Source organism: Platichthys flesus, chromosome 8, assembly GCF_949316205.1.
Source record: "Platichthys flesus chromosome 8, fPlaFle2.1, whole genome shotgun sequence".
NCBI classification, from domain to species: domain Eukaryota; kingdom Metazoa; phylum Chordata; class Actinopteri; order Pleuronectiformes; family Pleuronectidae; genus Platichthys; species Platichthys flesus.
The window spans coordinates 21,097,061-21,113,971 of record NC_084952.1 but is presented as its reverse complement, the minus strand read 5'-3'; the positions used below and the strand labels follow the sequence as shown (position 1 = coordinate 21,113,971).

Here is a 16,911-nt window from a genome sequence, read left to right as displayed (position 1 = left end):
TCTCCTCTTTTCTCTTCTTCCCCTTCCTTCCCCCTTTCTTCCCCTTCCTTCCCCTTTCTTCCCCTTCTTTGACGGACTATTGTTCCCCAGCTTGAACGCAGCGCCTTAGACCACTCGGCCACACTACCATTAAACGTGACTTAACCCAAAAAATGTTGAGTCGTTTCGATGAAAAGTCCACTTTGACGACAATTGGACAATCAAATCGAAGACACACATGGAAGAACATTCAAAACTTCAAACACATACCCTATGGGAGTATAGAGCTTTACTCAAGATCAATAGACCACAAAACTATCAGCCAAGTTAAGGGCTTCAACTGTTGGGTCTATTCTGTCACGTTTTCAACTTCAAAAGCCAAAGCAAGTCACTTTCAGCAGGAGATGAGTTAACGTTTAGCAGGCGAGGACAAGGGTAACATAACAGATAACAATGGAGTGGATAAAGTATTCCTTTAGCAGAGGATGGTTTGGATCCACCGACCTCTGGGTTATGGGCCCAGCATGCTTCCGCTGCCCCACTCTGCTCTTGTTTAATGATATAATTTCATACGAACATAGTCTTTGGTTTTATAAGGTTTTATCAGCAGCTTAATCGACAGGACTTGAAGGAAGTTATTGGTAAATGTGAAGTCATGTGCTCCAGTCTGAAGGTGCACATCTTAACTCTTACCTCGTTTGAAAACCAGACGGTAGAAAAAGAAAATGTCCTCCTGTACACCTCATTGGATATCCCATGTGCTTCAAAGCTCGGGTGGCTGTTGCAGTTTTGAACAACAAGAGAGCTTCTTATAGTAGATAAGCTGCAAGTAGCCAATAAATTCAACTGATAGTCTACTGGCAGTGGTGGGATTTGAACCCACACCTCCTGAGAGACTGGAGCCTTAATCCAGCACCTTTGACCACTCGGCCACACTACCGTTGGAAACTAGATTTAACCAAACAGACAGGAGGGGTTTAGATGTAAATGACACTTTGATGACAATTGGACAATCAAATCGAAGACACACATGGAAGAACATTCGAAACTTCAAACACATACCCTGTGGGAGTATAGAGCTTTACTCAAGATCAATAGACCACAAAACTATCAGCCAAGTTAAGGGCTTCAACTGTTGGGTCTATTCTGTCACGTTTTCAACTTCAAAAGCCAAAGCAAGTCACTTTCAGCAGGAGATGAGTTAACGTTTAGCAGGCGAGGACAAGGGTAACATAACAGATAACAATGGAGTGGATAAAGTATTCCTTTAGCAGAGGATGGTTTCGATCCATCGACCTCTGGGTTATGGGCCCAGCATGCTTCCGCCTTCCCAATCTGCTCTTGTTTAATGATGTAATTTCATACGAACATAGTCTTTGGTTTTATAAGGTTTTATCAGCAGCTTAATCGACAGGACTTGAAGGAAGTTATTGGTAAATGTGAAGTCATGTGCTCCAGTCTGAAGGTGCACATCTTAACTCTTATCTCATTTAAAACCAGACGGGAGAAAAAGAAAATGTCCTCCTGTACACCTCATTGGATATCCCATGTGCTTCAAAGCTCGGGTGGCTGTTGCAGTTTTGAACAACAAGAGAGCTTCTTATAGTAGATAAGGTGCAAGTAGCCAATAGATTCAACTGATAGTCTACTGACAGTGGTGGGATTTGAACCCACGCCTCCTGAGAGACTGGAGCCTTAATCCAGCGCCTTTGACCACTCGGCCACACTACCATTAAACATGACTTAACCCAAAAAATGTTGAGTCGTTTCGATGAAAAGTCCACTTTGACGACAATTGGACAATCAAATCGAAGACACACATGAAAGAACATTCGAAATTTCAAACACATACCCTGTGGGAGTATAGAGCTTTACTCGAGATCAAAAGACCACAAAACTAACAGCCAAGTTAGGGGCTTCAACTGTTGGTTCAACCGCTGCCCCACTCTGCTCTTGTTTAATGATATAATTTCATACGAACATAGTCTTTGGTTTTATAAGGTTTTATCAGCAGCTTAATCGACAGGACTTGAAGGAAGTTATTGGTAAATGTGAAGTCATGTGCTCCAGTCTGAAGGTGCACATCTTAACTCTTACCTCGTTTGAAAACCAGACGGTAGAAAAAGAAAATGTCCTCCTGTACACCTCATTGGATATCCCATGTGCTTCAAAGCTCGGGTGGCTGTTGCAGTTTTGAACAACAAGAGAGCTTCTTATAGTAGATAAGCTGCAAGTAGCCAATAAATTCAACTGATATTCTACTGGCAGTGGTGGGATTTGAACCCACACCTCCTGAGAGACTGGAGCCTTAATCCAGCACCTTTGACCACTCTGCCACACTACCGTTGGAAACTAGATTTAACCAAACAGACAGGAGGGGTTTAGATGTAAATGACACTTTGATGACAATTGGACAATCAAATCGAAGACACACATGGAAGAACATTCGAAACTTCAAACACATACCCTGTGGGAGTATAGAGCTTTACTCAAGATCAATAGACCACAAAACTATCAGCCAAGTTAAGGGCTTCAACTGTTGGGTCTATTCTGTCACGTTTTCAACTTCAAAAGCCAAAGCAAGTCACTTTCAGCAGGAGATGAGTTAACGTTTAGCAGGCGAGGACAAGGGTAACATAACAGATAACAATGGAGTGGATAAAGTATTCCTTTAGCAGAGGATGGTTTCGATCCATCGACCTCTGGGTTATGGGCCCAGCATGCTTCCGCTGCCCCAATCTGCTCTTGTTTAATGATGTAATTTCATACGAACATAGTCTTTGGTTTTATAAGGTTTTATCAGCAGCTTAATCGACAGGACTTGAAGGAAGTTATTGGTAAATGTGAAGTCATGTGCTCCAGTCTGAAGGTGCACATCTTAACTCTTATCTCATTTAAAACCAGACGGGAGAAAAAGAAAATGTCCTCCTGTACACCTCATTGGATATCCCATGTGCTTCAAAGCTCGGGTGGCTGTTGCAGTTTTGAACAACAAGAGAGCTTCTTATAGTAGATAAGGTGCAAGTAGCCAATAGATTCAACTGATAGTCTACTGACAGTGGTGGGATTTGAACCCACGCCTCCTGAGAGACTGGAGCCTTAATCCAGCGCCTTTGACCACTCGGCCACACTACCATTAAACATGACTTAACCCAAAAAATGTTGAGTCGTTTCGATGAAAAGTCCACTTTGATGACAATTGGACAATCAAATCGAAGACACACATGAAAGAACATTCGAAATTTCAAACACATGCCCTGTGGGAGTATAGAGCTTTACTCGAGATCAAAAGACCACAAAATTAACAGCCAAGTTAGGGGCTTCAACTGTTGGTTCTATTCTGTCACGTTTTCAACTTCAAAGCCAAAGCAAGTCACTTTCAGCAGGAGATGAGTTGATGTTTAGAAGGCGAGGACAAGGGTAACATAACAGATAAAGGAATCTTTTAGCAGAGGATGGTTTCGATCAATCGACCTCTGGGTTATGGGCCCAGCACGCTTCCGCTGCGCCACTCTGCTCTTGTTTAATGATATAATTTCATACGAACATAGTCTTTGGTTTTATAAGGTTTTATCAGCAGCTTAATCGACGGGACTTGGAGGAAGTTATTGGTAAATGTGAAGTCATGTGCTCCAGTCTGAAGGTGCACATCTTAACTCTTACCTCGTTTGAAAACCAGACGGGAGAAAAAGAAAATGTCCTCATGTACACCTCAGCTGGCTTTTGCAGTACAGTAGAAAGTACTACAAGTAGCCAACACATGCAAATACCAGTCAATTGGCAGTGGTGGGATTTGAACCCACGCCTCCTGAGAGACTGGAGCCTAAATCCAGCGCCTTAGACCACTCGGCCACACTACCATTAAACATGACTTAACCCAAAGAATGTTGAGTCGCTTCGATGAAAAGTCCACTTTGACGACAATTGGACAATCAAATCGAAGACACACATGGAAGAACATTCAAAACTTCAAACACATACCCTATGGGAGTATAGAGCTTTACTCAAGATCAATAGACCACAAAACTATCAGCCAAGTTAAGGGCTTCAACTGTTGGGTCTATTCTGTCACGTTTTCAACTTCAAAAGCCAAAGCAAGTCACTTTCAGCAGGAGATGAGTTAACGTTTAGAAGGCGAGGACAAGGGTAACATAACAGATAACAATGGAGTGGATAAAGTATTCCTTTAGCAGAGGATGGTTTCGATCCATCGACCTCTGGGTTATGGGCCCAGCATGCTTCCGCTGCCCCACTCTGCTCTTGTTTAATGATATAATTTCATACGAACATAGTCTTTGGTTTTATAAGGTTTTATCAGCAGCTTAATCGACAGGACTTGAAGGAAGTTATTGGTAAATGTGAAGTCATGTGCTCCAGTCTGAAGGTGCACATCTTAACTCTTATCTCGTTTAAAACCAGACGGGAGAAAAAGAAAATGTCCTCCTGTACACCTCATTGGATATCCCATGTGCTTCAAAGCTCGGGTGGCAGTTTTGAACAACAAGAGAGCTTCTTATAGTAGATAAGGTGCAAGTAGCCAATAGATTCAACTGATAGTCTACTGGCAGTGGTGGGATTTGAACCCACGCCTCCTGAGAGACTGGAGCCTTAATCCAGCGCCTTTGACCACTCGGCCACACTACCATTAAACATGACTTAACCCAAAAAATGTTGAGTCGTTTCGATGAAAAGTCCACTTTGACGACAATTGGACAATCAAATCGAAGACACATATGGAAGAACATTCGAAACTTCAAACACATACCCTGTGGGAGTATAGAGCTTTACTCGAGATCAAAAGACCACAAAACTATCAGCCAAGTTAAGGGCTTCAACTGTTGGGTCTATTCTGTCACATTTTCAACTTCAAAAGCCAAAGCAAGTCACTTTCAGCAGGAGATGAGTTAACGTTTAGAAGGCGAGGACAAGGGTAACATAACAGATAACAATGGAGTGGATAAAGTATTCCTTTAGCAGAGGATGGTTTCGATCCATCGACCTCTGGGTTATGGGCCCAGCACGCTTCCGCTGCGCCACTCTGCTCTTGTTTAATGATACAATTTCATACGAACATAGTCTTTGGTTTTATAAGGTTTTATCAGCAGTTAAATTGACAGGACTTGAAGGAAGTTATTGGTAAATGTGAAGTCATTTGCTCCAGTCTGAAGGTGCACATCTTAACTCTTATCTCGTTTAAAACCAGACGGGAGAAAAAGAAAATGTCCTCCTGTACACCTCATTGGATATCCCATGTGCTTCAAAGCTCGGGTGGCTGTTGCAGTTTTGAACAACAAGAAAACTTCTTATAGTAGATAATGTGCAAGTAGCCAATACATTCAACTGATAGTCTACTGGCAGTGGTGGGATTTAAACCCACGCCTCCTGAGAGACTGGAGCCTTAATCCAGCTCCTTTGACCACTCGGCCACACTACCGTTGGAAACTAGATTTAACCAAACAGACAGGAGGGGTTTAGATGTAAATGACACTTTGATGACAATTGGACAATCAAATCGAAGACACACATGGAAGAACATTCGAAATTTCAAACACATACCCTGTGGGAGTATAGAGCTTTACTCAAGATCAAAAGACCACAAAACTATCAGCCAAGTTAAGGGCTTCAACTGTTGGGTCTATTCTGTCACGTTTTCAACTTCAAAAGCCAAAGCAAGTCAATTACAGCAGGAGATGAGTTAACGTTTAGAAGGCGAGGACAAGGGTAACATAACAGATAACAATGGAGTGGATAAAGTATTCCTTTAGCAGAGGATGGTCTCGATCCATCGACCTCTGGGTTATGGGCCCAGCACGCTTCCGCTGCTCCACTCTGCTTTTGTTTATTGATATAATTTCATACAAACATAGTCTTTAGTTTTATAAGGTTTTATCAGCAGTTAAATTGACAGGACTTGAAGGAAGTTATTGGTAAATGTGAAGTCATGTGCTCCAGTCTGAAGGTGCACATCTTAACTCTCATCTCGCTTAAAACTAGACGGGAGAAAAAGAAAATGTCCTCATGTACACCTCATTGGATACCCCATATGCTACAAAGCTCAGCTGGCTTTTGCAGTACAGTAGAAAGTACTACAAGTAGCCAACACATGCAAATACCAGTCAATTGGCAGTGGTGGGATTTGAACCCACGCCTCCTGAGAGACTGGAGCCTAAATCCAGCGCCTTAGACCACTCGGCCACACTACCATTAAACATGACTTAACCCAAAAAATGTTGAGTCGTTTCGATGAAAAGTCCACTTTGACGACAATTGGACAATCAAATCGAAGACACACATGGAAGAACATTCAAAACTTCAAACACATACCCTATGGGAGTATAGAGCTTTACTCAAGATCAATAGACCACAAAACTATCAGCCAAGTTAAGGGCTTCAACTGTTGGGTCTATTCTGTCACGTTTTCAACTTCAAAAGCCAAAGCAAGTCACTTTCAGCAGGAGATGAGTTAACGTTTAGCAGGCGAGGACAAGGGTAACATAACAGATAACAATGGAGTGGATAAAGTATTCCTTTAGCAGAGGATGGTTTCGATCCATCGACCTCTGGGTTATGGGCCCAGCATGCTTCCGCTGCCCCAATCTGCTCTTGTTTAATGATGTAATTTCATACGAACATAGTCTTTGGTTTTATAAGGTTTTATCAGCAGCTTAATCGACAGGACTTAAAGGAAGTTATTGGTAAATGTAAAGTCATGTGCTCCAGTCTGAAGGTGCACATCTTAACTCTTATCTCATTTAAAACCAGACGGGAGAAAAAGAAAATGTCCTCCTGTACACCTCATTGGATATCCCATGTGCTTCAAAGCTCGGGTGGCTGTTGCAGTTTTGAACAACAAGAGAGCTTCTTATAGTAGATAAGGTGCAAGTAGCCAATAGATTCAACTGATAGTCTACTGACAGGGGTGGGATTTGAACCCACGCCTCCTGAGAGACTGGAGCCTTAATCCAGCGCCTTTGACCACTCGGCCACACTACCATTAAACATGACTTAACCCAAAAAATGTTGAGTCGTTTCGATGAAAAGTCCACTTTGATGACAATTGGACAATCAAATCGAAGACACACATGAAAGAACATTCGAAATTTCAAACACATGCCCTGTGGGAGTATAGAGCTTTACTCGAGATCAAAAGACCACAAAATTAACAGCCAAGTTAGGGGCTTCAACTGTTGGTTCTATTCTGTCACGTTTTCAACTTCAAAGCCAAAGCAAGTCACTTTCAGCAGGAGATGAGTTAATGTTTAGAAGGCGAGGACAAGGGTAAAATAACAGATAAAGGAATCTTTTAGCAGAGGATGGTTTCGATCCATCGACCTCTGGGTTATGGGCCCAGCACGCTTCCGCTGCGCCATTCTGCTCTTGTTTAATGATATAATTTCATACGAACATAGTCTTTGGTTTTATAAGGTTTTATCAGCAGCTTAATCGACAGGACTTGAAGGAAGTTATTGGTAAATGTGAAGTCATGTGCTCCAGTCTGAAGGTGCACATCTTAACTCTTACCTCGTTTGAAAACCAGACGGGAGAAAAAGAAAATGTCCTCATGTACACCTCATTGGATATCCCATGTGCTTCAAAGCTCGAGTGGCTGTTGCAGTTTTGAACAACAAGAGAGCTTCTTATAGTAGATAAGCTGCAAGCAGCCAATAAATTCAACTGATAGTCTACTGGCAGTGGTGGGATTTGAACCCACACCTCCTGAGAGACTGGAGCCTTAATCCAGCACCTTTGACCACTCGGCCACACTACCGTTGGAAACTAGATTTAACCAAACAGACAGGAGGGGTTTAGATGTAAATGACACTTTGATGACAATTGGACAATCAAATCGAAGACACACATGGAAGAACATTCGAAACTTCAAACACATACCCTGTGGGAGTATAGAGCTTTACTCAAGATCAAAAGACCACAAAACTATCAACCAAGTTAAGGGCTTCAACTGTTGGGTCTATTCTGACACATTTTCAACTTCAAAAGCCAAAGCAAGTCACTTTCAGCAGGAGATGAGTTAACGTTTAGACGGCGAGGACAAGGGTAACATAACAGATAACAATGGAGTGGATAAAGTATTCCTTTAGCAGAGGATGGTTTCGATCCATCGACCTCTGGGTTATGGGCCCAGCACCCTTCCGCTGCGCCATTCTGCTCTTGTTTAATGATATAATTTCATACGAACATAGTCTTTGGTTTTATAAGGTTTTATCAGCAGCTTAATCGACAGGACTTGAAGGAAGTTATTGGTAAATGTGAAGTCATGTGCTCCAGTCTGAAGGTGCACATCTTAACTCTTATCTCGTTTAAAACCAGACGGGAGAAAAAGAAAATGTCCTCCTGTACACCTCATTGGATATCCCATGTGCTTCAAAGCTCGGGTGGCTGTTGCAGTTTTGAACAACAAGAGAGCTTCTTATAGTAGATAAGGTGCAAGTAGCCAATAGATTCAACTGATAGTCTACTGACAGTGGTGGGATTTGAACCCACGCCTCCTGAGAGACTGGAGCCTTAATCCAGCGCCTTTGACCACTCGGCCACACTACCGTTGGAAACTAGATTTAACCAAACAGACAGGAGGGGTTTAAATGTAAATGACAATTTGATGACAATTGGACAATCAAATCGAAGACACACATGAAAGAACATTCGAAATTTCAAACACATACCCTGTGGGAGTATAGAGCTTTACTCGAGATCAAAAGACCACAAAACTAACAGCCAAGTTAGGGGCTTCAACTGTTGGTTCTATTCTGTCACGTTTTCAACTTCAAAGCCAAAGCAAGTCACTTTCAGCAGGAGATGAGTTGATGTTTAGAAGGCGAGGACAAGGGTAACATAACAGATAAAGGAATCTTTTAGCAGAGGATGGTTTCGATCCATCGACCTCTGGGTTATGGGCCCAGCACGCTTCCGCTGCGCCACTCTGCTCTTGTTTAATGATATAATTTCATACGAACATAGTCTTTGGTTTTATAAGGTTTTATCAGCAGCTTAATCGACAGGACTTGAAGGAAGTTATTGGTAAATGTGAAGTCATGTGCTCCAGTCTGAAGGTGCACATCTTAACTCTTACCTCGTTTGAAAACCAGACGGGAGAAAAAGAAAATGTCCTCATGTCCACCTCATATGCTACTGGCTTTTGCAGTACAGTAGAAAGTACTACAAGTAGCCAACACATGCAAATACCAGTCAATTGGCAGTGGTGGGATTTGAACCCACGCCTCCTGAGAGACTGGAGCCTAAATCCAGCGCCTTAGACCACTCGGCCACAATACCATTAAACATGACTTAACCCAAAAAATGTTGAGTCGTTTCGATGAAAAGTCCACTTTGACGACAATTGGACAATCAAATCGAAGACACACATGGAAGAACATTCAAAACTTCAAACACATACCCTATGGGAGTATAGAGCTTTACTCAAGATCAATAGACCACAACACTATCAGCCAAGTTAAGGGCTTCAACTGTTGGGTCTATTCTGTCACGTTTTCAACTTTAAAAGCCAAAGCAAGTCACTTTCAGCAGGAGATGAGTTAACGTTTAGAAGGCGAGGACAAGGGTAACATAACAGATAACAATGGAGTGGATAAAGGAATCTTTTAGCAGAGGATGGTTTCGATCCATCGACCTCTGGGTTATGGGCCCAGCACGCTTCCGCTGCGCCACTCTGCTCTTGTTTAATGATATAATTTCATACGAACATAGTCTTTGGTTTTATAAGGTTTTATCAGCAGCTTAATCGACAGGACTTGAAGGAAGTTATTGGTAAATGTGAAGTCATGTGCTCCAGTCTGAAGGTGCACATCTTAACTCTTACCTCGTTTGAAAACCAGACGGGAGAAAAAGAAAATGTCCTCATGTACACCTCATTGGATACCCCATATGCTACAAAGCTCAGCTGGCTTTTGCAGTACAGTAAAAAGTACTACAAGTAGCCAACACATGCAAATACCAGTCAATTGGCAGTGGTGGGATTTGAACCCACGCCTCCTGAGAGACTGGAGCCTAAATCCAGCGCCTTAGACCACTCGGCCACACTACCATTAAACGTGACTTAACCCAAAAAATGTTGAGTCGTTTCGATGAAAAGTCCACTTTGACGACAATTGGACAATCAAATCGAAGACACACATGGAAGAACATTCAAAACTTCAAACACATACCCTATGGGAGTATAGAGCTTTACTCAAGATCAATAGACCACAAAACTATCAGCCAAGTTAAGGGCTTCAACTGTTGGGTCTATTCTGTCACGTTTTCAACTTCAAAAGCCAAAGCAAGTCACTTTCAGCAGGAGATGAGTTAACGTTTAGCAGGCGAGGACAAGGGTAACATAACAGATAACAATGGAGTGGATAAAGTATTCCTTTAGCAGAGGATGGTTTGGATCCACCGACCTCTGGGTTATGGGCCCAGCATGCTTCCGCTGCCCCACTCTGCTCTTGTTTAATGATATAATTTCATACGAACATAGTCTTTGGTTTTATAAGGTTTTATCAGCAGCTTAATCGACAGGACTTGAAGGAAGTTATTGGTAAATGTGAAGTCATGTGCTCCAGTCTGAAGGTGCACATCTTAACTCTTACCTCGTTTGAAAACCAGACGGTAGAAAAAGAAAATGTCCTCCTGTACACCTCATTGGATATCCCATGTGCTTCAAAGCTCGGGTGGCTGTTGCAGTTTTGAACAACAAGAGAGCTTCTTATAGTAGATAAGCTGCAAGTAGCCAATAAATTCAACTGATAGTCTACTGGCAGTGGTGGGATTTGAACCCACACCTCCTGAGAGACTGGAGCCTTAATCCAGCACCTTTGACCACTCGGCCACACTACCGTTGGAAACTAGATTTAACCAAACAGACAGGAGGGGTTTAGATGTAAATGACACTTTGATGACAATTGGACAATCAAATCGAAGACACACATGGAAGAACATTCGAAACTTCAAACACATACCCTGTGGGAGTATAGAGCTTTACTCAAGATCAATAGACCACAAAACTATCAGCCAAGTTAAGGGCTTCAACTGTTGGGTCTATTCTGTCACGTTTTCAACTTCAAAAGCCAAAGCAAGTCACTTTCAGCAGGAGATGAGTTAACGTTTAGCAGGCGAGGACAAGGGTAACATAACAGATAACAATGGAGTGGATAAAGTATTCCTTTAGCAGAGGATGGTTTCGATCCATCGACCTCTGGGTTATGGGCCCAGCATGCTTCCGCCTTCCCAATCTGCTCTTGTTTAATGATGTAATTTCATACGAACATAGTCTTTGGTTTTATAAGGTTTTATCAGCAGCTTAATCGACAGGACTTGAAGGAAGTTATTGGTAAATGTGAAGTCATGTGCTCCAGTCTGAAGGTGCACATCTTAACTCTTATCTCATTTAAAACCAGACGGGAGAAAAAGAAAATGTCCTCCTGTACACCTCATTGGATATCCCATGTGCTTCAAAGCTCGGGTGGCTGTTGCAGTTTTGAACAACAAGAGAGCTTCTTATAGTAGATAAGGTGCAAGTAGCCAATAGATTCAACTGATAGTCTACTGACAGTGGTGGGATTTGAACCCACGCCTCCTGAGAGACTGGAGCCTTAATCCAGCGCCTTTGACCACTCGGCCACACTACCATTAAACATGACTTAACCCAAAAAATGTTGAGTCGTTTCGATGAAAAGTCCACTTTGACGACAATTGGACAATCAAATCGAAGACACACATGAAAGAACATTCGAAATTTCAAACACATACCCTGTGGGAGTATAGAGCTTTACTCGAGATCAAAAGACCACAAAACTAACAGCCAAGTTAGGGGCTTCAACTGTTGGTTCAACCGCTGCCCCACTCTGCTCTTGTTTAATGATATAATTTCATACGAACATAGTCTTTGGTTTTATAAGGTTTTATCAGCAGCTTAATCGACAGGACTTGAAGGAAGTTATTGGTAAATGTGAAGTCATGTGCTCCAGTCTGAAGGTGCACATCTTAACTCTTACCTCGTTTGAAAACCAGACGGTAGAAAAAGAAAATGTCCTCCTGTACACCTCATTGGATATCCCATGTGCTTCAAAGCTCGGGTGGCTGTTGCAGTTTTGAACAACAAGAGAGCTTCTTATAGTAGATAAGCTGCAAGTAGCCAATAAATTCAACTGATATTCTACTGGCAGTGGTGGGATTTGAACCCACACCTCCTGAGAGACTGGAGCCTTAATCCAGCACCTTTGACCACTCTGCCACACTACCGTTGGAAACTAGATTTAACCAAACAGACAGGAGGGGTTTAGATGTAAATGACACTTTGATGACAATTGGACAATCAAATCGAAGACACACATGGAAGAACATTCGAAACTTCAAACACATACCCTGTGGGAGTATAGAGCTTTACTCAAGATCAATAGACCACAAAACTATCAGCCAAGTTAAGGGCTTCAACTGTTGGGTCTATTCTGTCACGTTTTCAACTTCAAAAGCCAAAGCAAGTCACTTTCAGCAGGAGATGAGTTAACGTTTAGCAGGCGAGGACAAGGGTAACATAACAGATAACAATGGAGTGGATAAAGTATTCCTTTAGCAGAGGATGGTTTCGATCCATCGACCTCTGGGTTATGGGCCCAGCATGCTTCCGCTGCCCCAATCTGCTCTTGTTTAATGATGTAATTTCATACGAACATAGTCTTTGGTTTTATAAGGTTTTATCAGCAGCTTAATCGACAGGACTTGAAGGAAGTTATTGGTAAATGTGAAGTCATGTGCTCCAGTCTGAAGGTGCACATCTTAACTCTTATCTCATTTAAAACCAGACGGGAGAAAAAGAAAATGTCCTCCTGTACACCTCATTGGATATCCCATGTGCTTCAAAGCTCGGGTGGCTGTTGCAGTTTTGAACAACAAGAGAGCTTCTTATAGTAGATAAGGTGCAAGTAGCCAATAGATTCAACTGATAGTCTACTGACAGTGGTGGGATTTGAACCCACGCCTCCTGAGAGACTGGAGCCTTAATCCAGCGCCTTTGACCACTCGGCCACACTACCATTAAACATGACTTAACCCAAAAAATGTTGAGTCGTTTCGATGAAAAGTCCACTTTGATGACAATTGGACAATCAAATCGAAGACACACATGAAAGAACATTCGAAATTTCAAACACATGCCCTGTGGGAGTATAGAGCTTTACTCGAGATCAAAAGACCACAAAATTAACAGCCAAGTTAGGGGCTTCAACTGTTGGTTCTATTCTGTCACGTTTTCAACTTCAAAGCCAAAGCAAGTCACTTTCAGCAGGAGATGAGTTGATGTTTAGAAGGCGAGGACAAGGGTAACATAACAGATAAAGGAATCTTTTAGCAGAGGATGGTTTCGATCAATCGACCTCTGGGTTATGGGCCCAGCACGCTTCCGCTGCGCCACTCTGCTCTTGTTTAATGATATAATTTCATACGAACATAGTCTTTGGTTTTATAAGGTTTTATCAGCAGCTTAATCGACGGGACTTGGAGGAAGTTATTGGTAAATGTGAAGTCATGTGCTCCAGTCTGAAGGTGCACATCTTAACTCTTACCTCGTTTGAAAACCAGACGGGAGAAAAAGAAAATGTCCTCATGTACACCTCAGCTGGCTTTTGCAGTACAGTAGAAAGTACTACAAGTAGCCAACACATGCAAATACCAGTCAATTGGCAGTGGTGGGATTTGAACCCACGCCTCCTGAGAGACTGGAGCCTAAATCCAGCGCCTTAGACCACTCGGCCACACTACCATTAAACATGACTTAACCCAAAGAATGTTGAGTCGCTTCGATGAAAAGTCCACTTTGACGACAATTGGACAATCAAATCGAAGACACACATGGAAGAACATTCAAAACTTCAAACACATACCCTATGGGAGTATAGAGCTTTACTCAAGATCAATAGACCACAAAACTATCAGCCAAGTTAAGGGCTTCAACTGTTGGGTCTATTCTGTCACGTTTTCAACTTCAAAAGCCAAAGCAAGTCACTTTCAGCAGGAGATGAGTTAACGTTTAGAAGGCGAGGACAAGGGTAACATAACAGATAACAATGGAGTGGATAAAGTATTCCTTTAGCAGAGGATGGTTTCGATCCATCGACCTCTGGGTTATGGGCCCAGCATGCTTCCGCTGCCCCACTCTGCTCTTGTTTAATGATATAATTTCATACGAACATAGTCTTTGGTTTTATAAGGTTTTATCAGCAGCTTAATCGACAGGACTTGAAGGAAGTTATTGGTAAATGTGAAGTCATGTGCTCCAGTCTGAAGGTGCACATCTTAACTCTTATCTCGTTTAAAACCAGACGGGAGAAAAAGAAAATGTCCTCCTGTACACCTCATTGGATATCCCATGTGCTTCAAAGCTCGGGTGGCAGTTTTGAACAACAAGAGAGCTTCTTATAGTAGATAAGGTGCAAGTAGCCAATAGATTCAACTGATAGTCTACTGGCAGTGGTGGGATTTGAACCCACGCCTCCTGAGAGACTGGAGCCTTAATCCAGCGCCTTTGACCACTCGGCCACACTACCATTAAACATGACTTAACCCAAAAAATGTTGAGTCGTTTCGATGAAAAGTCCACTTTGACGACAATTGGACAATCAAATCGAAGACACATATGGAAGAACATTCGAAACTTCAAACACATACCCTGTGGGAGTATAGAGCTTTACTCGAGATCAAAAGACCACAAAACTATCAGCCAAGTTAAGGGCTTCAACTGTTGGGTCTATTCTGTCACATTTTCAACTTCAAAAGCCAAAGCAAGTCACTTTCAGCAGGAGATGAGTTAACGTTTAGAAGGCGAGGACAAGGGTAACATAACAGATAACAATGGAGTGGATAAAGTATTCCTTTAGCAGAGGATGGTTTCGATCCATCGACCTCTGGGTTATGGGCCCAGCACGCTTCCGCTGCGCCACTCTGCTCTTGTTTAATGATACAATTTCATACGAACATAGTCTTTGGTTTTATAAGGTTTTATCAGCAGTTAAATTGACAGGACTTGAAGGAAGTTATTGGTAAATGTGAAGTCATTTGCTCCAGTCTGAAGGTGCACATCTTAACTCTTATCTCGTTTAAAACCAGACGGGAGAAAAAGAAAATGTCCTCCTGTACACCTCATTGGATATCCCATGTGCTTCAAAGCTCGGGTGGCTGTTGCAGTTTTGAACAACAAGAAAACTTCTTATAGTAGATAATGTGCAAGTAGCCAATACATTCAACTGATAGTCTACTGGCAGTGGTGGGATTTAAACCCACGCCTCCTGAGAGACTGGAGCCTTAATCCAGCTCCTTTGACCACTCGGCCACACTACCGTTGGAAACTAGATTTAACCAAACAGACAGGAGGGGTTTAGATGTAAATGACACTTTGATGACAATTGGACAATCAAATCGAAGACACACATGGAAGAACATTCGAAATTTCAAACACATACCCTGTGGGAGTATAGAGCTTTACTCAAGATCAAAAGACCACAAAACTATCAGCCAAGTTAAGGGCTTCAACTGTTGGGTCTATTCTGTCACGTTTTCAACTTCAAAAGCCAAAGCAAGTCAATTACAGCAGGAGATGAGTTAACGTTTAGAAGGCGAGGACAAGGGTAACATAACAGATAACAATGGAGTGGATAAAGTATTCCTTTAGCAGAGGATGGTCTCGATCCATCGACCTCTGGGTTATGGGCCCAGCACGCTTCCGCTGCTCCACTCTGCTTTTGTTTATTGATATAATTTCATACAAACATAGTCTTTAGTTTTATAAGGTTTTATCAGCAGTTAAATTGACAGGACTTGAAGGAAGTTATTGGTAAATGTGAAGTCATGTGCTCCAGTCTGAAGGTGCACATCTTAACTCTCATCTCGCTTAAAACTAGACGGGAGAAAAAGAAAATGTCCTCATGTACACCTCATTGGATACCCCATATGCTACAAAGCTCAGCTGGCTTTTGCAGTACAGTAGAAAGTACTACAAGTAGCCAACACATGCAAATACCAGTCAATTGGCAGTGGTGGGATTTGAACCCACGCCTCCTGAGAGACTGGAGCCTAAATCCAGCGCCTTAGACCACTCGGCCACACTACCATTAAACATGACTTAACCCAAAAAATGTTGAGTCGTTTCGATGAAAAGTCCACTTTGACGACAATTGGACAATCAAATCGAAGACACACATGGAAGAACATTCAAAACTTCAAACACATACCCTATGGGAGTATAGAGCTTTACTCAAGATCAATAGACCACAAAACTATCAGCCAAGTTAAGGGCTTCAACTGTTGGGTCTATTCTGTCACGTTTTCAACTTCAAAAGCCAAAGCAAGTCACTTTCAGCAGGAGATGAGTTAACGTTTAGCAGGCGAGGACAAGGGTAACATAACAGATAACAATGGAGTGGATAAAGTATTCCTTTAGCAGAGGATGGTTTCGATCCATCGACCTCTGGGTTATGGGCCCAGCATGCTTCCGCTGCCCCAATCTGCTCTTGTTTAATGATGTAATTTCATACGAACATAGTCTTTGGTTTTATAAGGTTTTATCAGCAGCTTAATCGACAGGACTTAAAGGAAGTTATTGGTAAATGTAAAGTCATGTGCTCCAGTCTGAAGGTGCACATCTTAACTCTTATCTCATTTAAAACCAGACGGGAGAAAAAGAAAATGTCCTCCTGTACACCTCATTGGATATCCCATGTGCTTCAAAGCTCGGGTGGCTGTTGCAGTTTTGAACAACAAGAGAGCTTCTTATAGTAGATAAGGTGCAAGTAGCCAATAGATTCAACTGATAGTCTACTGACAGGGGTGGGATTTGAACCCACGACTCCTGAGAGACTGGAGCCTTAATCCAGCGCCTTTGACCACTCGGCCACACTACCATTAAACATGACTTAACCCAAAAAATGT

General features: G+C 42.3%; 19 non-coding genes across 19 annotated transcripts; all 19 read right to left on the bottom strand.

The window, feature by feature from the left end:
- Positions 1-837: 837 nt before the first annotated feature.
- On the bottom strand, positions 838-919 carry trnal-aag (transfer RNA leucine (anticodon AAG)). Its single transcript has one exon. It is a non-coding gene; the product is annotated as a tRNA-Leu (tRNA).
- Positions 920-1,628: 709 nt separating this feature from the next.
- On the bottom strand, positions 1,629-1,710 carry trnal-aag (transfer RNA leucine (anticodon AAG)). Its single transcript has one exon. It is a non-coding gene; the product is annotated as a tRNA-Leu (tRNA).
- A 531-nt stretch (positions 1,711-2,241) lies between these two features.
- On the bottom strand, positions 2,242-2,323 carry trnal-aag (transfer RNA leucine (anticodon AAG)). The gene has a single exon. It is a non-coding gene; the product is annotated as a tRNA-Leu (tRNA).
- Positions 2,324-3,032: 709 nt separating this feature from the next.
- On the bottom strand, positions 3,033-3,114 carry trnal-aag (transfer RNA leucine (anticodon AAG)). Its single transcript has one exon. It is a non-coding gene; the product is annotated as a tRNA-Leu (tRNA).
- Positions 3,115-3,757: 643 nt separating this feature from the next.
- trnal-uag (transfer RNA leucine (anticodon UAG)) lies at positions 3,758-3,839 on the bottom strand. The gene has a single exon. It is a non-coding gene; the product is annotated as a tRNA-Leu (tRNA).
- A 702-nt stretch (positions 3,840-4,541) lies between these two features.
- On the bottom strand, positions 4,542-4,623 carry trnal-aag (transfer RNA leucine (anticodon AAG)). Its single transcript has one exon. It is a non-coding gene; the product is annotated as a tRNA-Leu (tRNA).
- A 1,477-nt stretch (positions 4,624-6,100) lies between these two features.
- On the bottom strand, positions 6,101-6,182 carry trnal-uag (transfer RNA leucine (anticodon UAG)). Its single transcript has one exon. It is a non-coding gene; the product is annotated as a tRNA-Leu (tRNA).
- A 708-nt stretch (positions 6,183-6,890) lies between these two features.
- trnal-aag (transfer RNA leucine (anticodon AAG)) lies at positions 6,891-6,972 on the bottom strand. Its single transcript has one exon. It is a non-coding gene; the product is annotated as a tRNA-Leu (tRNA).
- A 693-nt stretch (positions 6,973-7,665) lies between these two features.
- On the bottom strand, positions 7,666-7,747 carry trnal-aag (transfer RNA leucine (anticodon AAG)). Its single transcript has one exon. It is a non-coding gene; the product is annotated as a tRNA-Leu (tRNA).
- Positions 7,748-8,456: 709 nt separating this feature from the next.
- Positions 8,457-8,538, bottom strand: trnal-aag (transfer RNA leucine (anticodon AAG)). The gene has a single exon. It is a non-coding gene; the product is annotated as a tRNA-Leu (tRNA).
- A 650-nt stretch (positions 8,539-9,188) lies between these two features.
- Positions 9,189-9,270, bottom strand: trnal-uag (transfer RNA leucine (anticodon UAG)). The gene has a single exon. It is a non-coding gene; the product is annotated as a tRNA-Leu (tRNA).
- Positions 9,271-9,957: 687 nt separating this feature from the next.
- Positions 9,958-10,039, bottom strand: trnal-uag (transfer RNA leucine (anticodon UAG)). Its single transcript has one exon. It is a non-coding gene; the product is annotated as a tRNA-Leu (tRNA).
- A 709-nt stretch (positions 10,040-10,748) lies between these two features.
- trnal-aag (transfer RNA leucine (anticodon AAG)) lies at positions 10,749-10,830 on the bottom strand. Its single transcript has one exon. It is a non-coding gene; the product is annotated as a tRNA-Leu (tRNA).
- A 709-nt stretch (positions 10,831-11,539) lies between these two features.
- On the bottom strand, positions 11,540-11,621 carry trnal-aag (transfer RNA leucine (anticodon AAG)). Its single transcript has one exon. It is a non-coding gene; the product is annotated as a tRNA-Leu (tRNA).
- Positions 11,622-12,152: 531 nt separating this feature from the next.
- On the bottom strand, positions 12,153-12,234 carry trnal-aag (transfer RNA leucine (anticodon AAG)). Its single transcript has one exon. It is a non-coding gene; the product is annotated as a tRNA-Leu (tRNA).
- A 709-nt stretch (positions 12,235-12,943) lies between these two features.
- Positions 12,944-13,025, bottom strand: trnal-aag (transfer RNA leucine (anticodon AAG)). Its single transcript has one exon. It is a non-coding gene; the product is annotated as a tRNA-Leu (tRNA).
- A 643-nt stretch (positions 13,026-13,668) lies between these two features.
- trnal-uag (transfer RNA leucine (anticodon UAG)) lies at positions 13,669-13,750 on the bottom strand. The gene has a single exon. It is a non-coding gene; the product is annotated as a tRNA-Leu (tRNA).
- Positions 13,751-14,452: 702 nt separating this feature from the next.
- trnal-aag (transfer RNA leucine (anticodon AAG)) lies at positions 14,453-14,534 on the bottom strand. Its single transcript has one exon. It is a non-coding gene; the product is annotated as a tRNA-Leu (tRNA).
- Positions 14,535-16,011: 1,477 nt separating this feature from the next.
- On the bottom strand, positions 16,012-16,093 carry trnal-uag (transfer RNA leucine (anticodon UAG)). Its single transcript has one exon. It is a non-coding gene; the product is annotated as a tRNA-Leu (tRNA).
- Positions 16,094-16,911: the final 818 nt, after the last annotated feature.